The following is a 16982-nucleotide window of genomic DNA, read 5'->3' on the forward strand; positions in this document are numbered from 1 at the left end:
CTAACTTCCTGGCAGCGCTCGCCAAACGTCATGATGTCATCAGTGCTTTATAGACCGTGGGAGGTTTATGTTGTCACCACAAAGTGTTTGTGTCCGTACGCTGCAACCTTCCACACCATCCTTTATTGTACAGACTCAGCAGCAGCTCCATGGATCCCAAATCCAAGAGTGGAGAACAGATTTGAAGTGTGTCACATCCATGCAGTCACAGCTGTTTCCACCATGTTTCCACTGATATTAATCCTGTTCAATGACACGTTTCATATCAGTGAATATGTTCTTTAGGACGTCCACTGACATGTTTAAGTGTCCTGCTGGAAATCACTCAAATCATCCATGAAATCCATGAAAAATCCTTTTAGTGTTTCTAACTTCACCCTCTGTCCTCTCTCTCTCTCCATCTTCCTCACTGCTTCTTTCACTGATAATCACACAAACATCGTATTCAGCTACAAAATAACACAATAATATCATCTGATGATCATTATTATAAGAGCAGGATCCATATTTGATATCAGAGTAACACACTACTTGGTTATGTGCAGTCATCATCAGTGACTGTGGGTCAAACAGAAGCTTTCTGATTGGTTGCTGACCTTGGTTACCTGTCCCCTGTTTGTGTTTGCTCTCTCTTTGCTGTCTCCATCCTGCTCTCTCCTTTCTCTCCCTGTCTGTCTTTGTACCATCACTCATGTTCAATGGAAACAGTGACATTTACAAACCAATCAAAGACAAACTGATCCATGTCAGGTTCTAACAATATTCAAAGTGAATACAGGCTGCTGCTGGACACAGACAGGTAACATCATTTTGACTTGCTGTCACCTGGATCTGGAGTAGGACTGGGCGATATATCGAGTTTTTTAAAAATATAGATATATTTTTATACGAGATATAAGATGTGACAATATCATTTATATCGATATAGTCTATGTTATGTTATAATTATATTTGTAGAGCCGCAAGTTTGCCTCTCTTTTGTCCACTTTTGTCTCTACGCTGCGTTACTCGGCCTCGCCTCTCTCCTTCACTGAACACAACTCCTCCTCCCCCATCGCTTCACCTGCAGGCAACGACAAGATGGACATGGCAAATCTCCGTTAACGAGTTACAGTGGATCGCCCCGTGCATGGGGCTGGACAGGGTCAACATGTTAGCAAGCTAACCGCGCTAACAAGCTAACCGCGCTAACGAAATGCAGCCCGCAGGGGCTGCACGGCCTAAAATCCTTTCATTTTCTCAAAAGTTGACTGCACGCCTTATGTATGAATTCTGGTTGTGCTTGATGACCACGAACCGATTTTATGTGGTACACGGCGCTCAGCAATCTGTCAAAAAAATGTTTTAGTACAACTTTCGTAAGATACGGAGCTGCACCGCTTGATGGATTGTCGGAGCATTACGGCTACCGTAGTCTGGAGCATCGCGGCGTGATACGTACTGTGCTTAAACGTAATATTACCGTATTGTCTGCGTATAAGGACCACAAATGGCTCCTGTTCAGAGACATGGTTACGAAGCAGATTTTAAACTCCAGGCTGTCAGTCACACAGTAGAACTTGGGAACAGAGCAGCTGTGAAATCTGTCTCTTTGTTATTATTCTCAGCGTCTTTTAGTTTACATGTTGACTGCACAATTTTGAGCTTTTTGTTATGCACAAAAACAACATTGTTTTCTTTCATTTATGGAGGATTATTATTTAATAAATGCTGATAATTTATTTCTGAGTAATTTTTTCATGTACATCTACGCTGTATGTTAATAAAAGTGCCTGTGTGAGATCTGGGACACAGCTTTGACTAAGAACTCTCTTTTTGTTCTTACTTTATGGTTTTAAAAAAAGATATCGAGATATATATTGTATATCGCCATCCAGGTAAAAAATATTGAGATATGAATTTTGGGTCATATAGCCCAGTCCTAATCTGGAGTCATAAACACTGAAGCCCTGAACAGGAATACAAATCTTTTTCTGCCAACCAGCAGACTAATGGCTCAGAAAGCTAACATGAGCCAATCATTTCTTTGTTTAGTTCCCCTGAAATTAGATATGATATCAGCAGCTCTGAGTTCATTCATCATTATTGCCCAGTGATGAGATTTCTGCTCCGTTTGGTAACAGTCATCAGGTTTTTCCTGCGTGTTGACGTGAACAGTCGTACCTGACAGCAGCAGGTATCAAACATAGATCATCTTTCCCAGCTGTAACTCTTCACTGAGCTGAACTCATTCAAAATATTCTGGAGTCAGATTAAAAACAGGAAACAGTCCAAATGTGTGTCTTCACTCTGACTCTGGATCAGATCTCAGTGACAGACTGTGGACATTATGGAAGGCTAAATGTGACGCCATCTTCCTCCTTCATCTGCAGATTAAAGCCAAACAAAGATTCTCATTAAACGTCTGCAGGTCTGAGAGAGACTCAATCGTTGTGTCATGTCAAACACAGTAAGAGGAGCTGAAGCACAGATGTGAAGAGCAGAAGTTCATCAGATTATGACGTCACTCTGTTTTGTCTTCATATACATTCAGTCTGTGTTTATAATGTTGATTTTTTCCTTTTATAATAACACATTTTATATTTTTTATAATCACAGACTGACTCAGTGTGGACTCTCAGAGACTCACTGTGAAGTTGTGGCCTCTGCTCTGAAGTCCAACCCCTCCCATCTGACAGAGCTGGACATGAGTAGAAACAACCTGCAAGATTCAGCAGTGAAGCTTCTGTGTGCTGGACTGGAGAGTCCAAACTGTCGACTGGAGACTCTGAGGTGCATTCACTGACTTCAGCTACTGTTTTTTTTTCTATATTTCAGATCTTTGATTGATGTTTGAAACTTTCTTTAGTTCCTAAATGTTCAGGATGTATCTGATGACAAATGTTCAGAAGTTGGAGTGCTTTCAGAAATGTTGTCTTTCCAAATGACTGAACAACAGTTTTTCCTTTTGGCTCCAAACAAAGGTGACAGACTTGATCAGGGTTCATTAAAAGGCTGACAGAAGTGGAGTGGTGAGGGGAAGCTGTTCGACACGACAGTTTTTCAGCCTCCACAGGTTCATATTGTGCTCCATCAGTCAGTGAAGATGAAGTCAGTGCTGGTGAGGCTGTAGAGTGTGTGAGGGATGTGAATGAGGCGGTTGAAGATCTGATGATAGCAGATAAAAACAGGCCGCAGAGACTTTGAGCTTGTGTGGAAACAGAGAGAGAGAAAATAAAGACATGAATGTCAAAGCTAAGAAAGGTGAAGTTAGGAGCTGTGGTGATGTCCATGGTATCAGAAGCTGATATGGCTGCTACAGAGACGACCCACACAGCTGCTGTGGTGAGGTGTGTGTTAAAGCAGAGGAACACAGAGCAGCCGAACACAGGCCCAAACATGACAACAAAGCAGGATTCAGGCTCTGTGAGAGGATTTCAAACAGAAGCTGGAGAAGAGAAAGGACTCTGTTGGAATGACTACAGAAAGAAGGCAGCTGAGACCAGTCCAAGTTTTTCCATGGAGCCCAGTCTAACATTCAGTTATACCCTAATGTACAGAAGTGAATGGGAAAATGAATCCATAGTTTCAAATGTAGACCTCAGTTCATTTACAGAGTTTAATACAGTTCATGAGGAAATGAGAAATGTTCCAAACAGCAGCTGAGAAGAAATCTGCTTTACAAAGTTGGATCCAATTCCAATAGTTTGTGATGCACTTGAACGCAGCATGAGCACTTCACTGCCTAAACCCACAGAGACTGTGAGTCTGGACTTTTCTTTATTTCTATTGGCTGTCAGTGAGATTTCAGAGCAAGCAGAGACTGTGGGTCTGTGTATGAAGTATAATTCATGTGCAGTTGTAGAATGAATGGATTAACCCTAACCTGAGAAACAGTCAAAGTTTCACACAAAGTTTATGTGTTCAGTATGAGATGAGTTTGGTAGTACTGTATGTGCACAGATTGACTCCACAGATCTCCTTTATGAAGAAACTGTGAAAGTTTGTCCAACAGTGGGAAACATTTCAGAGAATATCTCAAAAAAAAAAATATCAGTGAAGCAGAAGCTAAACATAATAATATATCAGACAGTAAAGGCTTCCAAATACTGCTCACCCCTCACACTTACTTAGAGATGCTGGTGCTGTCCACAGATCAGCTGACCTGCTGGGTCTCCATGATCAGCTTTGTTTCTTGGAGATAAAGGCTGAACCCTTTAGAGCTTCAGTTCTGCAGAGCAGCAGGATGTCTGAGGTCTGCAGAAACACAAAAACACAGCAGCTAAAGATAGTTGTTCGAAAAAAAACGAGGTGGGAGCTGCTGATTCCTGAGCTTTGATACTGGATTAGCTTCAGTAGTTATTACCATCACTGCTGTAAGAGCTCCATTTAGTCACAGCTGATTGTCTTCTTTGAACAATCAGAATGACTACTGTTGTAAAAACAAGCACACAAAGAACCAATGAGAGTAAAGAACAGGATAAAGAGCTCCTGTGATGGAGGCAAAGAAATGAGCAGCAGACGGCATCTACATGTTGTAGTGGTTTACAGTCAGCAGGGGGCGCTGTCACAGCCACGCAGTCAGTGGGCTGCTCTGCTTCTGCTGTTGTTGGTGAAGCTGAAGTGAAAGCGAGTGTTAAAACAATGAAAAGTGTCCACTGCAGCCTCCATCTGAGCTTCTCATGTTCTTCTTCTTTGATCCTCCATGTTTGTGCTGAATGCTGCTGTCGCTGTCTTCCCTGTTGCCGCCCATCTTTCAACCAATAAGCATTGGAGGGTGCACAGCGTTGTCCACACTGAAATTTGTTGTGAGCGCGTGGACTCGTCTGCAAACATTTCCAGTAAAATAACCAGCTGTGCATGTGCCCCAAGCAGCAGCTTCAAGATCACCTCAAAGAAGTTTAACAGGAAGGACTAAACAGCCATCACGCATCCAGCTGTGACCGTGACTGTGTCCACAGCAGAGTGTGACCGAGGATTGATGCTAACACACACACATGAAGCTAATACCACCACGAGCAGCTGCTCAGTGGATTTGGAGGAGAAATGTCTCCAGCTTCTCACAGGCAGTATGCAGAATGTGGATCTCAACAAAGACTGTGGAGAGCTCGTCCCAGACTCTAAATCCACACTTGTCTCAACAAAATGTCTCACACGTTCCTGTCACAAGTGGAGATGGCACGATACCATTTTTTATGTCTGATACCGATATCATAAATTTGGATATCAGCCAATACCGATATGAATCCAATATAGTGTTTTTTTTAATCAATAAAACTGTTTTTTTAATATCTTGCTGCATTTTGTGTAAGTTCAAACTCAAGTTTAAAAAAACCCCCAAAACACTAAAGCTATTCTGTTATACCTGTATGCAAAAAATACACTGCACCCAAAATATTTCATAGTTCAGCAATACTGATCAATCTAATAAACTTAAACCTACTCCATCCTCCCTATTCTGGTATTTTAAACAGTACTTAGCAGAAATATTAACCCTCTGGGGTCGCCGGACGCGCCGGCGCGTCAAAATCAGATGACCAATTTAATACGACACAGCTACAAGATGCAGCGACTCAGAGTCTCCATTTCAACTTGGGTCGAAAGTGCGGACTTCAAACTATATATCAGTTTTTGAATTGTGTCGATGGGCCACATAAAACCAGAGTTATGATAAAAAATACACACAATGTTTTTTTCTGAACAAAACAGTGGTGTTTACAGCGGGAAGAACAGTAAAAACGGCATTTTCTACGGACAGCGCTAGTAAACACTCTCCGCTTGCGAGTGAAAAAAGAAAAAGAAAAAACAGCCCTTCCCTATTGGTGTTAGAGTTTACCATGTCAGCCAATCAAAAAAATCATATGGCAACATGTGACATTTGGTTGTTTAGGGAGAAGGGGAAGTTTTAGGAGTGACACCCGCGACGGAAAGCGGGCGAGCGAAAGAAAGAGAGAGGGAGCGAGTTTTCATGTGAGACATTAGTGACGTTTAGTGTGTTTGGAGGCTGTAGTTAGTGTGTTGTGTAGTTATTGTTTTGTATTGTGTGTCAGTTAGACTGCTGAATGTCACATTTGCTCCAAAAAAGCCACCAAAGGCAGATTCCAGTGTAAACGCTGTCTCCACATGGAAAACTGGATTGATACACCTCCTGCTGTCAGACCTGCAGGGTTTAGGCCTGTGGTGTTCTCCTCTGTCTTATACTGAACGCAAACTATCTTTTTGGACTGGCACAAATAATTTGTGTGCCTTGTTATTTGATGCAGCACACCTGAACGGTGCTCTGAACGGATAATTGGAGGTGAGCTTCCCTCCCTCCAAGACATCTACAGGAAGCGGTGCCTGAGGAAAGCGGGGAGGATCATCAAGGACTCCAGTCACCCCAGCCATAAACTGTTCAGTCTACTTCCATCAGGAAGGAGGTTCTGCAGTATCCGGTCCCGTACCAGCAGACTGAGAGACAGCTTTTTCCACCAGGCCATCAGACTGCTGAGCACGTCATAGACACCTCACCTTCACTACTGGAACTTCAACATTATGCACTCCAGACTGTATTGTATTGTGATATTGTTTTGCACAATATCCAACTACCAACCTCTGTATATTTTATATATTTTGTTTACTCTATTTAATTTGTAAAATATGTATACATACACACACAGACACACACATAGAAAAACATATTTAGTATACACATCCAGTAATGCATACACTCTTATATTGTACATATATTTATTACTTTCAGATTTAGCCATTCTTATATTTTGCTTGTTTTATGTTATTGTATTTTTGCACAACTCTGTTGCTTGTGAAGCTCGCACACAAGAATTTCACTCGCATGTACTGTACCAATGTACCTGCACATGTGACGTGACAATAAAAGTGATTTGATTTGATTTGATTGTTCTGTAAACAGATTTAAATAGTTATATAAAAAACGCCTGAGGCCTTGGCTGCATTTTTAGGTAAATAGTACCATATAACTTTGTTGTTTGCAAAACTTGTGCATAATTTTTAGAAATGTACAATTTCTATTTGAATTTCAAGTTATGAAAATGATTCGTTAAACATGTTTGTGGGTTTTACAGTAAAAAATATAACTTTTTTCTACTCGGATTTTGAATTTTTTGTCTGGATTTAGATCAATTGTGCTAATATAGTATGCCAAAATGAAAAAATAACTCAAATTTCAGATATTTGTGGTTGTGCGGAAAATAATGATACCAAACAAGGCAAGATAAACAGTTTTTAAAGGTGAAATATAGAGGTAAAATCAAAAGTAGTCAAAAACGGCCAGTTATACCCTGGACCCCAGAGGGTTAAGCAACCTAACTAATAGGGTTGCAAACTCCCAGCAACAAAAAAAAAAAAAAAAGGGAACCACCCCCCACCTCATGATGCTTAATCGACGTAATCAACTTTAATTTGATGCAGTGTGAAAAAAAATGCACAGAAATCAATTATTTTTCAAGAATGATTAAATAGATTCAACATCTTTCTTCAACCAATTTGCAGACCGCACAGATGGTACCTTCCCAAAGGAAAAAGTACTAGCTTACTAGGGTATATTAGACTTAACTGAAGTAATAGTCTTTGGTGCCAAAGAAAAACGATTACAGGTTGATAGGTTCTTGTGCTTAAACCTATTCGCTGGAACGTTAAAGGCAATGTAATAACACAGCAAGCAAGACACGAAGTAGGCAAAGTTCTTTGGGTTACTCATGCATGAGGGAGGCCTGCCTGGAGCCAAGTGTCGTTCCACCTACTTGACCTCCATCAGACTCTCAGCCAGGTTCCCCATAGCACTCCTTTTATTGAGGTTACTTGAATATGCATAGGGTCATTAACATATGATGTATACATACACACAAAGGGTACCTTGCCTGTGGTTTTGCAAAGTGTGTGTGTGTGTGTGTGTGTGTGTGTGTGTGTGTGTGTGAATTGCTGACCAAAAAGGGTCACACAGCAGGAACAACATCCTAGGTCATAAAGAGGGTAACCTCCCCACACCCAATCTATGGTTCACCTAGATAACACAGTGAAGCCATACAAAGGGCAGGAAGTTTTACCACATCAAACAGACCTTCACAAGGATGTTGCCTGTGATAAAACACTACAGCCCCCCACTCAGAACCTCGAGAATCTGGGGAGGGGAGAACAAAAGAATTCCTTTCAACACACAGTTAAAGTACAAATGGTAAGAATAAAAATGACAAACATTTAACAATTCACTCTAACATTTCCCTCCTGTTTTGTGATTTTTATGCTCCAAATTATTCCTATGTAGTATATTCTCAGTAATGCACCTCTTGCTTAACATTTTCAGTGCAGGCGTCATTCATACACAGGCCTCTGTCATGTCATTCATTTCAGTCATTTCATATTGTTGTAAAAGTACATAATTAACAAATGTATCAGAAATCATTTTAGTTAACAGTGATCTTATACATGGTAAAATGCATCCTATACATAAGCAAACAAATGAATTGTTACTTTAATAGTTAAAATAAGAAAGCAACACTTCAAAAACACTCCAGCTTGGTGGTGCTCCTCCGCAAGACATGTAAATAGCATGTCTCTCTGTAGAGTGGTTTAAGCTCTATAGGGCGTCATAATTGTCTCTTCCAGATGTTCCCACCACTGTTCATAGGACCAGAGTCCAAATGTATGTAGAATAAACAGTCAAACATACCAGGTGGTTTTATTGCTTGTCAACATGGGTCTCATCTTCAAAGCTGCAGACCTCGTCAACACTTTAGTTTTATGGCCTCTCTGCCAACCCCCATCACCTCACTTCAGGCCTCCGTCCTGTGGGGGATATTTATGACTCCTCCATTGTCCATCCTCTGCAGGAAAAATCCTCTGTGGAAAGGGTGCTGGATCCAGTTATCTTACTGCTGCTATGATCCCAGCAGTCTTCAGTGTGCCATCGTATGCACAGTACAGTGACACAGCATTAGGTGATGTTCATAGGAAACTGCTATCATCACCACCATAGCTTCTGGTTCCTGTGCTTCTCACAGAATCATGATGCCATCCTTGGACTCCTTCTGCGCTGTCGATTGGAGCTTGGCACGCTCCCCTCATCCTTCAGGTGCCCATCTGTCGTCCACAATCTCTTCTGTTGGCCTCTGAAAAGCCCCCTTGGCACAGCTCTCACTCCAACGCAGCTTCGTGGTCCTTGCTGTGGCTCCGAAGTCTGATCTCATGATGGGCCCCAAACAGCTCGACCTTTGACCTCAACCACTGCCTGGACTGTCAGCTCTGCCTGGAATGGGTTCTTGCTTCTCACTGGGCCTCTGAAGATTTCTCAGGAGGTTCCTTTCAGCAATACTCTAACTGCTGCACCTGTATTTCCTTGCTAGGAGGAGAAACTCCTAAAGCATGTCAATCATCATCAAACCACATTCTTTAGTTCAGTGAGCTTCATCTATGGACCATCAAAGCCTCATCTGAACATAGATGCACCACTTTACATAAGTTTAATACCCGTAAATGAACTGTTAATCACACAAAAATCATAAAAACATAGTTTAGAAAACATAAAAAAGATAGTTTCATGTAACTCTATAATTCTGGACCCCTCCCCTTGACGCATGGACACTCCCATGAGTCAACTCATCAAAACCAGATTCCTGTCTAAAAGAAAAAGGTTAGCTAGATCATGTCCCAGGCAACATCAGGGCATCTCCTCTGGAGCAGCTCCGTAACCCTGCAATAAAAGACGTTAGTGTGTTTTGCATAATAAGTTTGCTTCACATCTGGCTCCGCCTGGAGCCTGCACACACACCATCATGGCCTGGAAAACAAGATCTGGAAGTAAAATCAACCTTCACACTTATAAACAATTGAATCTTTAGAGTAATAAAGCACTCAGCATCAGCAGGACAAGTATCATGTGCAGGTTTTCTAAAATCAGTAAACTACAGTTATCGGCATAATTCGCCCCAAACATGGATCATCCCATGTACTCAGTTAACATTAATGTAATCGGTGACTTCCCTTAAGCAAGGTCACTCCATGTATTTAACACTAGGAGCTCAGTAGTGGCCAGCTAATGAGCCCCATATTAAACTATTCCATAAACACTGCATCTCTTAGTTGCTTTCTCATGTTACTTGTCCGTCTCTGCTGAATCCTCTACATGCACTCTTAGGAAAACAAACATTAGCAACACACATGGATAATCCTGGTGATCAGGCACAAATTGACAGGTTCCAGAGGTGCTACAAAAAGACCATAAAGTTAGCCATCCATAGCCGTGGAAAGAAGTGACACTAGTTTCAACACCGGGAATGTCTCACATGTTATTCATATCATCAAAGTAACCTTTACATTTCCCCAACAACACAGTGTAACAGCATCACCAACTCATAACCTGTAAACACAGTTTTCTTCACACATAAACCCAGAAATCCTGTTGTAGAAAACATCAACCAGCTGTCCTGGTATAAATCACATGATCAAATCACACGAAGAACTGTAATGCTGTAGAAAAGTTAGCGCTGCGCAGGTGTATACACACTTTCTCACAGTTACCTCTGTGAGCAACACAAGGTAGTGAATAACACCCCTGGTAGATGCACAGACACAGAAAGTGGCATTTAAAAGGTTAAATCGGTATGGCCAAAGCTCACGCAACCTCAAATGTTGCTGTCCTCTTTCTGCTCCTGTAAAAAGAAACACACATAGATTCATCTGCACCTTTGTCAGGTGGGGGTTAACTTCGCACAGTGATGTCAGTCAGTCTGTCAGCTTCTGTCCGCTTTTACCAGTCAGTCAGTTTTATTTTCTCTCACTCATTCATTCATTCATTCATTCTTTCTTTGCTGACAGTGGAAATTATTGTCGCATTTTCACTTCCACTTCTCAGCAAAATGACGTCATTTCAAAAAAGAAAAGAAGAACTTTTAGATCGGATTATCTCGCTGAATCCTTTTTGGGCAGGGACTCATTTTCTAATTGTCCCAGATAAGTGACTTTCTCCTGAGCCCATTTTAATGTGGAGAAACTCACTTGCAACAATTTTCTCGACGACGTGTCGTATAGCGCTTCCGTTCTAATCGTGCAGATCTGCTCAAACAGAGATTATCAATAAAACTTTCAGTGCACTGTGAAAGTATCAAAATAAAAAGGCCTCGTTAAGTCATGACACATGCTCCTCATCTCAGGAGGGTAAATCATACCATTAGCATGGTTTATCATACCATCATACTAATTGGCAGGCTCGACTTCACAACAAAAGAAAAATCATCAGCTAGATTAATTCAAAACCAACCATCAGCCGCACAACACACAACATAAGCCTCATGTCTCATTAGCTATGAATTTTAATCCCCGGGACTGTCCTTTTTTCCCCATCATCATAAACATGTGACATGTTGTCATGGATTTCGCAAAAAACGTTTGTTCTTATGTATTCAAAGTTTTGTATTTGGATGCAGGATTCACTCGCACATCACAACAGGAAACTCAGTGTTTTAGAGTCTCCACTCTAACAAACTCCAACACATCCCATTCACTTGTGCTAGAATTCAGTCACCTTTCCTTAATTTAAGAACCATCAACCAGTTTGCATATCAGCTATTAACCCACCAAGATGACAGGACAACAGAAATGCATGTTCAAAATATTATCACAAAAATAGAATTTTCCCTCATACAGTAAATTACTTGTGCTGCATCAGTCAGGCAGAAAGCATCTCCCAATTTACTATATTAACAACTAAATTTATTGTCTGATCACTGGTTGGTCAAACCAGAATCCTTTTTTTTCCCACAAAAGTTAAACTGTTGTCCTGCAACATAGTTAGTTAATTGTCAGCATTGGATAAATTCAGCATTTGATAACAAGTGTCTGTTAAATTTACACTATTTTAGCACTGATGAGAGATAACAAGCTGATTTTCATTGCATGTGTGTGTTTGTTATTAGGCAGGTTTAATCAATGTGTCTGGAGCTACATCTCCAGCAGGGCATGTTCTTAAAGCTGCCTTTCCTACACACTTCTCTGCTATTATTTGATCATCATTTTGTAACCAATGTGCTATGAGTCCACTGATCTTTGCATCACTTCTCATCACACGAAGTGACTTGGACAAGATGATAAACAGACTCACATGCTTAAGATGTTGTCTAATCTTCATGGGCTCTCTTGTGTTTGTGTTAGTAGGGTTAATGCATGTTCTGCTTGTGTGTGTGATTTTGTATATGTTTCTTTTCGCAGTGTTTCAGATTCCTTCACAATCTTCCACTTAAGCAGTCAGTTCTCTTTTCCCCAGGTTTACTAACCCAAATTTTGATTTCCCACATTAAACAACAGCTTTCCTCTGTGTCCTTACTTACTCTCACTCTGTTGTCCTCTCCCACTTCAACAGTCCAATAGCCGGCAGTTCTTCTTCAGCTTTGTCCTGTGTTCCACTGTCTCTTCTTGCCATCTTGCTCCGAAAGTGGCAAATGTCAAACTCCAACAGTCTCCTCAGTTCTCCTCAACCGTCCTTTTCACAAGCACAGTGACTTTGCAGCTTGTTGGAAACACAGTGTCATTCATCCAATCAGTCAGGATGATGGGTTTGCTTTTCTTCTCCACTGCTGTTTGTCCACACTGCTGCTGCTTGCTGGGACTCTTTGCTCAGGACTTTGCTGCTGTCTCTTTATCTGCCATGTTATTGCTCTTGGAACTGCATTCCTTGTCTTCAGGGAGGAGTGAGAGCTCACTTGTGAGGATGAGGGACACATGGAGCTGTAAATAAGTTAGCCAGAAATTGGCCTGAATGTTTCCAATGATGTTAAACTATAACTTTTGTCCGACCGCTGCATATGGGAAATTGATCCGGGTCTGCTCCTCACCTGCAAGTGACACACTGAGACATTTTGATCATTATTCTCACTGCTTAACCAACACACAGAACTCTCCTTTCTTAAAAGCAGAAAATGAGATTGTAGTTGTTCTTGGCTAATAAACACAAAACCTTTTTCCTATGATTTTTCATCTACAATGTAGATTTTGTCTCTTTTCTACTTTTTTTTTTTTTTTTTTACAATAGCTGGTGACCTGCAGAATCACCGCTCTCACAATTAGAGACAATTACTTTTACACAGCGCACACAGACACTGCGACGTCAGGCACATTCACACTCACTCTTTTCATCTGCATAAATAAATCATATGGCTGATGATATGTGCCATGGTGATCCATAAGTATGATCACAAGTTTATTTAATTATTTTTCAACCCAACAAAGCAAATAAACAAAACATGATGCTGATGCTATGAACACTCTACACACATGAATCAAGATCCAGGAAAACTGCTGCGCATCTGAAAGAAGAAGCTGAACTCACGGATACGCTACATACTCGAGTTATCATAGTTCTGTTTCTCTCTCTTTGATGAGTTCTCAGCCAGCTCCTGATCTGATAATGTGTAGCTTGCTCATCAGCTCAGAAGAGACCGCAACGCAACCTCACACAGTGGTTGCGTGCTTTGCCCACAGTGGCAACGACTTGGATAGTCGCACACAGTGACTACACGCTTTATCGCACACAGTGATAAAGACTTACATTTTCATATTCAACTCAGCTTCTCCATCATGTAGTTTTCAGCTGTTTCACACAGGGTTCAGCATAACAGTTGTTTTCACAGGTGTGCTCTATATCTCACAATGGCTCATATTAGGATGACAGTTTTCAAACAGGTCAAGTGCCTCTATGCACGTAATTAGGTAAAATATTTGCCTATTTTACTTCATCTCATATGTCATTGTACTGAATTTGAGCAACCTTAAGCTTAATGTAGATTACTTTTAACACTTATCCACCTCAATTAAATCTGTGGTCTGGAGCACGGCCGTTGTCGATCAGGGCAAGCTAAAAAAATAATCTAAACATGTGTGTGTATTGGCAGTTTTGACGGGTACTAATCATTTATTACAGGTGGGGTTACTCAGGCTTGCGCTTAGGACACTCTCTTGCGTGGTGGCCCATTTCCCTGCATGCATAGCACTTATCATCTCTTTTTCCACGGTTCCCCCTTAATTGCCGTGAGGTTCTATTTCTCCTACTCCTGCCTCCATTTCGCCCTCTCCCAACCTGTCCCTGAAACAAAATTTCATCTGCTAAAAAGGCAGCGGCCTCAGCGCTTTGTGACTTCGTGTTGTTATTTTTAATGACTTCCTGCGCATGGTGGGTACAGTTCATACATACTCGGTCATAAGGCATGTCAGAGTTATGATTAACATTTTGTTTCTTAATGAAATCAGCAACGGGTGGGGGAAAGCCATTCACCAGAGCATATCTTAACTGCTGCTGATGTGAGCTGGCCTTCTCTACACGCTCTTCAAGGTTGCTGTGTTTTCTGAAAACTTCCAACATTTGAGATTCTCCCGCGACCAGTTTATGCTCATGACAATTATGAGAATATAAATGGCTCGCGCTGCCGGGAGTGAATTCTTGCATGAATGTGTCATCTCCCTGTGAGGCAGTCTTACTTGCTCGGGAACCCATGATAACAACAACAACCGTGTCCCAGACCACGCCTGCTCCGCAGTCATTAACACAGACACACTCAACACAACAACAACAACAACACAAAATAGGCCTATTGTCCAGCACAGTCTGGACTCCGCGGAACTCGCCCCTAAGACGGCGAACCAAAAAAAAAAAGTTCGAACTGCGCAAGTCTGCGACTTAATGCTTCTGTACAACAACTTCACTGAGCGGTTTTGTACATCGCCCCACTAAGACGGCGAATTTTAGCCCCACTAAGCGGCCACGGACAACGCCCCACTGAGCGGCGAAGACGTACAGTTATAGAGATGTACTCCAAACTTACTCGGTGTTGCTTAGCGTGTAATATCAGCCTCGAATCCCGCCGATCGTCATTCATCGAGGAGGAAAGACAGACAGCTAATCCACAGGAACTTCCTGGCTGACGTCGGTCTTTCAGCGTGTCTCCTCTCCCCTCGGTGAATGTCGACTCCAGGGATCCGGCTCAAGAAGGACCAATTAATGATAGGTTCTTGTGCTTAAACCTATTCGCTGGAACGTTAAAGGCAATGTAATAACACAGCAAGCAAGACACGAAGTAGGCAAAGTTCTTTGGGTTACTCATGCATGAGGGAGGCCTGCCTGGAGCCAAGTGTCGTTCCACCTACTTGACCTCCATCAGACTCTCAGCCAGGTTCCCCATAGCACTCCTTTTATTGAGGTTACTTGAATATGCATAGGGTCATTAACATATGATGTATACATACACACAAAGGGTACCTTGCCTGTGGTTTTGCAAAGTGTGTGTGTGTGTGTGTGTGTGTGTGTGTGTGTGTGTGAATTGCTGACCAAAAAGGGTCACACAGCAGGAACAACATCCTAGGTCATAAAGAGGGTAACCTCCCCACACCCAATCTATGGTTCACCTAGATAACACAGTGAAGCCATACAAAGGGCAGGAAGTTTTACCACATCAAACAGACCTTCACAAGGATGTTGCCTGTGATAAAACACTACAGCCCCCCACTCAGAACCTCGAGAATCTGGGGAGGGGAGAACAAAAGAATTCCTTTCAACACACAGTTAAAGTACAAATGGTAAGAATAAAAATGACAAACATTTAACAATTCACTCTAACACAGGTCACCAGAGAACCTCAATCTATACACCTAAAAACCACAAACCAGGCGAGAAATTTGGGTGTAGTGATGGATGCAGACCTATACTTAGAAAAACACATTAAGACAATAACAAAATCAGCTTACTATCACCTCAAGAATATTTCAAGGATTAAAGATCTGATGTCTCAACAGGACCTGGAAAAACTAGTCCATGCATTCATCTTTAGTAGGCTTGATTACTGTAACAGCATCTTTACAGGTCTACCTAAAAAATCAGTCAGACAACTACAGCTCATTCAGAACTCTGCTGCTAGAGTCCTCACTAAGACCAAAAAAGTGGACCACATCAGTCCAGCTCTGAGGTCTTTACACTGGCTGCCTGTCCGTCAGAGGATAGAATTTAAAGTTCTGATGCTGGTCTATAAAGCGCTGAATGGTTTAGGACCAAAATACATCAGTGACCTCCTGACCCAGTATGAACCTTCCAGATCCGTCAGGTCATCTGGATCTGGTTTTTTATCAGTTCCCAGAGTCAGAACCAGACACGGAGAAGCTGCATTCAGCTTTTATGCTCCTTATATCTGGACAAACTCCCAGAAAGCCTCAGATCAGCTGAAACACTCAGTTTATTTAAATCCAGGTTGAAGATTCACCTGTTCTCAGCTGCATTTGAATAAAACACCAAATCCACACTTTTAAGCTTAATTTTCAAAACTTACATTTTAACTACTGATTTTATCTACTGTTCTGATTTTATCTACTGTTTTTTTAATCAACTTTTAATCATGCTTTTTAATTGTTTTTGTTTTTTAATGTCTCTGTAAAGCACTTTGAATCACCTTGTTGTTGAATTGTGCTATATAAATAAACTTGCCTTGCCTTGCCTTAATAGTTACTATATACAGTAATGGACTTCTACACATTTTACATCAGATTAAAACTTTGGGTGTAAGATTCAGATAATTATTTATTAAAAGCTGGACATTTTAAATGAGAATAAGAAAGAAAAGTATGTCTTTGTGTCCCTTTTCCCTGTTCATGCCCTATCGGCCCCCCTGGCTAAACTTTGCTAGATCCGCCCCTGCACTGAAACTTACCAGCCGTCAGCTACGGAGAAAAAGATCCTGGTGTACAAAGTAATATTAAATAAATTCTAACAACAGATTATCAAGCTTAAACTTGCTGCTGTTGTTCAGCCGCTGGTTTCCTCTTTCTGGTGCAAAGTGGGCAATGAACAAACAAAAGAGATGGACTTGCGACAGAAAAGCCGATCAGCTGATCATTAATCAGTTTCGCAATTGAAGTAGCAGCAGGAGCGGGAGGGAGAGAGAAGAGGCAGTCGCTCCATATATCAGTTGTTAAGATTAACGGTGGAATGCTTTACAAACATTCAGAGATGA

The 16982-nt window shown here is 41.4% G+C and overlaps 1 protein-coding gene across 1 annotated transcript in view; it reads left to right on the top strand.

Annotated features, from left to right (window-relative positions):
* The window catches only part of LOC100694896 (protein NLRC3-like), a 42923-nt gene that overhangs the window by 12940 nt on the left and 13001 nt on the right, over positions 1-16982 (top strand). The gene's annotated exons all lie outside the window — the stretch shown is intronic.

This window comes from Oreochromis niloticus, unplaced genomic scaffold (assembly GCF_001858045.2).
Source record: "Oreochromis niloticus isolate F11D_XX unplaced genomic scaffold, O_niloticus_UMD_NMBU tig00007864_pilon, whole genome shotgun sequence".
In the NCBI taxonomy this organism is placed as follows: Eukaryota; Metazoa; Chordata; class Actinopteri; order Cichliformes; family Cichlidae; genus Oreochromis; species Oreochromis niloticus.